The sequence below is a fragment of the Rissa tridactyla genome, chromosome 1, assembly GCF_028500815.1.
Source record: "Rissa tridactyla isolate bRisTri1 chromosome 1, bRisTri1.patW.cur.20221130, whole genome shotgun sequence".
Classification (NCBI taxonomy): Eukaryota; Metazoa; Chordata; class Aves; order Charadriiformes; family Laridae; genus Rissa; species Rissa tridactyla.
In genome coordinates this window covers 137,727,579-137,733,084 of record NC_071466.1, presented here as the reverse complement: position 1 = coordinate 137,733,084, position 5,506 = coordinate 137,727,579, and positions in this window count along the sequence as shown.

Genomic DNA, 5,506 nt, shown 5'->3' with positions numbered 1-5,506 from the left:
AAGAATCAGAGCTGTGTGTATCACTCATCTTATTTGCCATATTGCAGGTGTTCTCATACTTTGTGAATTCTTTCTTTTTAATACAATCCCTTGGAATGTTAATCCAAAGAATTTCTGTATTGAGGAGGGCTGGCAGAACAGATGTGACATTTGTTGAGACTAATTGCCTTGTCTTCTTGTCGTCCTCTCTTAAATGAAGCATAGACATTTGGATAACCATAGCAGAAGAATCAGAATCATGGGATGGGAAATAGAATGTTATGACTTCTGTGGGCAAATAAACGTAAACACACTTTCTTAGGAATAGAGTAGAGAGGGTTTCTCTTTGCAAACAGTTCACTTAAGGGGAAAATTGAGACTTCAGTAGTTCTTAAGCAAACTTTCAGGTTATTAGTAGTCAGAGATTCTTTTCAGTCCAGGATATGGCCGTTCTTGATCTAATAGTCTACCACAGTTCTAAACGGGTCAGTATACGTAAGAATGACTTGACTTAGTTTTAAAAATTCTGCTTCTTAATGCTGATACTAGTTTCAAGTTTCAAATGGTAAACCAAAAAAAATTAAAATCTTATTTTAAATCCGTGTCATAAGTTCTCAAGTCGAGAAGTTTTATCTGTACGATGGCGGTTACTGTTTGGATCAGAAAATTGTCGGATCAAATTCTTTTTGCAGATCTGCAAACCTGTAACCTATACAAAAATCGAGCACAAGTGAAACTCTGAAAGTAACAACCTATGAATAAGCAGGTACTAAAATTTGGTGGCTTGGCTGCAACAAACGGCAGTGAGTACATAAAGGCTGTGTGTCATGGTTATGCCCAGCTGGCAACTTAGGACCATGCAGCTGCTCGCTCACTCTCCCCCACAGTGAGATGGAGAAGAGAGTCAGAAAAGTAAAAATGAGAAAACTTGTGGGCTGAGATAAAGACAGTTTAATAGCTAGAGGAAAAGCCGCACACGCAAGCAAAGCAAAACAAGGAATTCATTCACCGCTTCCCGGCAGCAGGCAGGTGTTCAGCCATCTCCAGGGCTCCATCACACGTAGTAGTTACTTGGGAAGACAAAACACCATCACTCCAAATGTACCCCCCATCTCTTCCTTCTTCCTCAGCTTTATATGCTGAGCATGACGTCACATGGTATGGAATATCCCTTTGGTCAGTTGGGGTCAGCTGTCCCGGTTGTGTCCCTTCCCGGCCTGATCATTGGCAGGGCGCCGTGAGGGGCAGAAAAAGCCTTGACTGCCTAGCAACAACCAAAAACATGAGTGCATGATCATCACTGTTTCTCATCCCAAATCCAAAACATAGCCCACCAGCTGCTAGTAAGAACGTTATCTCTATCCCAGCCAAAACCATGACCTTGTGTCACAACAAGCCAGGCTCTCAAGTGAATGTGACCACAGATTTTCTCAACGTGGACATTTGTTTAGCAAATGCAATAGGACAGGAGAAACATCTTAAGAAGCATTGATATTTTCTGTCCTATTTGTATAGACTAATTTTTGTTTTTCCAGAAATACGACATGACTGGAAGAGACCAGTTATGTGCTCTAGAGGCCAGTGGTAGAACTGCTGTCCTAAGACACTTCATATATGTGTTTTGTTGCCCACGTTGTGTTGGGCAACTCACTGAGAACTCGCTGTTAAGTGTGGTTCCTCTTCGCGTTTTGAGGTCGCTGTGGGTGATCCTGGATACTGCTTCCCTCTGGGTCTGTTTTTTTGATACGCTGGCTTTGCCTTTGTCAGTGATGTACAACCTTACTAACAGCGGTTAAGCCCTTTTTTATTAAGTTACATGTTTTTTATTGTCCCAAAAAGAAAATACAGAAACTCTTATAGAATTTCTACTGAATTTTAATAGGGAGTTTGGAAGTTAATCGAACTGAAGACCCTCTGCACAAAGATGTCTTATTCGGGCAGTCTGGTTGTTAAGAGGGAAACTTGCTGAGGACAGAGGAGCAGTAATTTTTGCTTTCGGATAAGCCTTACAGTAACAGGAATAGCCTCCCAGTTATTTGCACCTTCAATACAGATCTGAAATCCCGCATGTACCACTCAAAGTTTCCAAGTTACCAAAAGGACAGGGAAATATAGAGAACTAGGAAACCTTATTAAAATTACTTAGAACTAAAGAAAAACATGTCAGTAATGTATTAAAAGGGGAAGATTTCAGAACTTTTTAAGACCTCTCTCACTTTTGTTTGCCTGTAGAGTTCTTAAATCATTGAGTTTTGCCATATTTGCAAATAAAATTTATTTTTACTCACCTTTTGCTTGTTAGTGTGCACTTTGTCTCCGTACATGAATTTATGGCATAACGAAACAGACCTAGTGAAGTAGCCATTTAAAACATGTGCTCAGCGTCTTCCTTTCATCTGTGTTTCTAAACCAGGGAACTGTGTGGATGTAGTTTTGCATTTTAGTGTAGATGCCGAGCTAAGTATGAAGGACAGAATACAGTCTGATTCATGAAGAATATTTCTATAAAGAACTTCCTAAGATACCCATAATATTATGTGCTGTGGTAGTTTGGTTGGATTCTTTGTAATTAAACAGCTACTCTGAGCAGTTGTCAGAGTCCTAAGAAAGGGGGAAAGAATAAGGTGAAGTAGTAGCAGAACTACTGTTTGCAGTATGTAGGAGTAGTCAGGTATTGCCTTGTTCTAAGGATGCACATCAAAATGAGTAACTTTTAAAGAATCTGAACTAAGCGCCTGTAAGACACAGTGCTGCACTTCGCAAGCAGGTACATGGAGAATGCCAGTGAGATGCTGACAATTTAAAATCGGTCCAAACCACAAAATCTAGAAGAAGGACAAAAGAAACGGGAACTCCAGTGCTGTGCTTCACATCGTCAAAACTGCGCTTCCATAGGTCTGGCAGGAAATGCTGCCAGGTGGGGGTACGACTCTCGTGCACAGGATATTGGCTGTTTAATGGGTGCGGGGTTGGAGTGTAGACGAGACCTGCCCTGGGGAAGGAAGGAAGACAAGAACTTCAGTCTTGGTAAGTGAGCTGAAGAGGGAAGAAAGCTAGAAAAAACATACTTTGAAGGCAGGAGGATGGAGCACAAAGGGAAAAAATGGTTCTCCCACCTGCTGGCACCTCAGCCTCTTCCTAACTGAAAGGAACTCAAGAAAAACCGTGCAAGATAAATGCTGTGCTTGCCACAGGCTGACGGGAATCCTTCGCCCTTTGAGATTGGTAAAAGGCATCGTGTGTAAGAGGAAAGGCAAACGCCTTCTGTAGCAGCTGTGTAGCCACTGGGATGAGTTATGGTTCCACGTGTTGCCGCAACAAGCCAGCTTCAAGGTAAGACCAAATCAAAGCATGTTTTTGTGATAACCAACCTAAGTTTGGAAGTAATTTTTTTTTTCATTCCTAGCGATTCTGAGCAGAAACCATATTTGCTTTTTCCTAGCAATCCTAGCAGTGCCTATTGAGTTATCATTTGTGGGCCACGTTTTTTGTCTGAAATAGCCTATGTGTGATAATAGCACTTTGATTTGTTGCTGCTGCTGCTTTTCTTGGATTTCTGGATTGGCCAAAAGCCAGTTACTGACCGCCCTGCTGTATCTGCCTCATTCACTAGCCTTATATTATAGTCTGATTAACGGCTTCCAGGGAGTTCAACAGGTGCAGAACGAGCTTGTTCAGAAAAGGCTAAAAATGCAGTTGCTAAGGGCACATTCTGTGTTTAATCCAGTAGCTTCACCTTCTTTCAGGCACAGCATTATAGGGGCTGTTCATGAGCACAGATACTGCTGCTCTTGAGTTCTGGATGCCTTCTTTTGGTTCCTGTCTTTGAGTAACTCTTTCTCATGTTTCAAGACACAGATTTCATAGAATAGAATCATGGAATGTGTTATAAGCCGTGTAAATATTTATTTGAAAAGAAACAATTTAGCAAGTTGTTTGCATTTTACTTCCGAATATAATTTTTTTTCAGTCAATGCCTGTCAGCTGGGGTGCCAACCAGCTAGTTTGCTTACAACGAAGCGTAAGCCAGATGCAATCCTGGCAGTCAGCAGCTCTGTTAGTCGTGTCTCCTCCCTCCGCCCTGCCCCAAACCCTTCCAGTATTAAAGACTGAGTGTGTTTTGTGGTAGTGAATGATGTGAGCACAGTTTCCTTGCCCCTGCAAGGCTCTGGGGCTTTGTTTCGCTCCCTGGCATATTCAAGACTCTGCAAAAAAAGATGCTACGTTGGCGACAGCTCTGAAGACATGGAAGCTGTGAACGTGCAGCCCTGTGTCATGGCTGCTCTTCGGGTTCTTACATCTCAATGCCAAGGCGACTGCGGTGGGAGTCTGTGAGAAAAATGCAATGCTGTTTTCTGGTAAAAGACTTGAGGCCTTGGAACAAGCCCGTTCACTCTTGCCAAGCGTTGTTGCGGCCTTTGAGACTGCCTGGTGGGTATATACAGGTAGGCACAATATCCTCTCTAAAAGTCTTGGTTGGTAGCTATGCATGTAAAGAAATAAAAGCTATCAATCACTTCCACAGATTCCTGCAGCTGTCTGAGGCCTTTATTTTGTATTTGAAAAGATCTATATTTATGCCTTTATCAGGAAAACACAGGTTGAAAACTTGTTTAAAAAAACATGCTTCACCCTAGCTTAATAAATCTGGTCTTGATTTGCAAACAAACAAACAAAAAAATGACTCAAAACCAATGTGCCTGCTACGCTAGTTGGTCATGGTACCACTGATGCTGTGATACGTTTTCTTCGCCAACAAAACCAAGAAGCTGTAGTAGCGGAGGGCTTTGGGGCTGAGTGGCAGGAGCCCAGGCAAGGCCTCAGATGACGGGCGAGAGCTGCACTGTCACAGCAGTCTCCTATACCTACCACAAATCATCACGGTAGGTGTTAGCATAGCTTGACAGCACTAACAGTCTTAACCAGACAGGTCTAACAAGTCTTTTAACAGGTCCTAAAACCTAGACCCACTGTAGCAAAGACTTGATAAATAACCTTTTGGTTCAGCTTGCTTGATGTTAGCAGAATTGTTAAAAATACTGCAGTAGCAGTTCTGACAGCAGTGAAGTGCAACAGAACAGCACCAGCTCCCTGTTTTACTGCACTGAGCTACACGAACCAGCTAATGCTGAAGGAGCTGCAGAGGTAACTGAGCTGATGGTGTGCATGGTCTCAGCACAGGTGACTAAGAAAACCATTCAGAAAAGGCCTGTGAAGTGGGGGGTATTGCCCTTGCAGCCACTCTAGGGATCATGAAAAATACCGTCAAAGTTAAAAGCAGATGTTTCCTGATGTAATGTTGGCAGGGAGTTACTGCCCAGGCTCAAATTCTGATGCACAGCAGAAAGGACTTCACCTCAGCCCCTCTTAATCCAGAAAAAGGAGGCTGGGGCAGATGGCCTGCTAACTTTGACGGGAGTAGCAAAGATAAAACAAAAGTATGTAAAAACCTGTGCAAAACCAGTATCTCTTTTGTAAGCTGCAGATACAAAGTTTGTATCAACTGCTCTGCTTAGATATGAAAAGG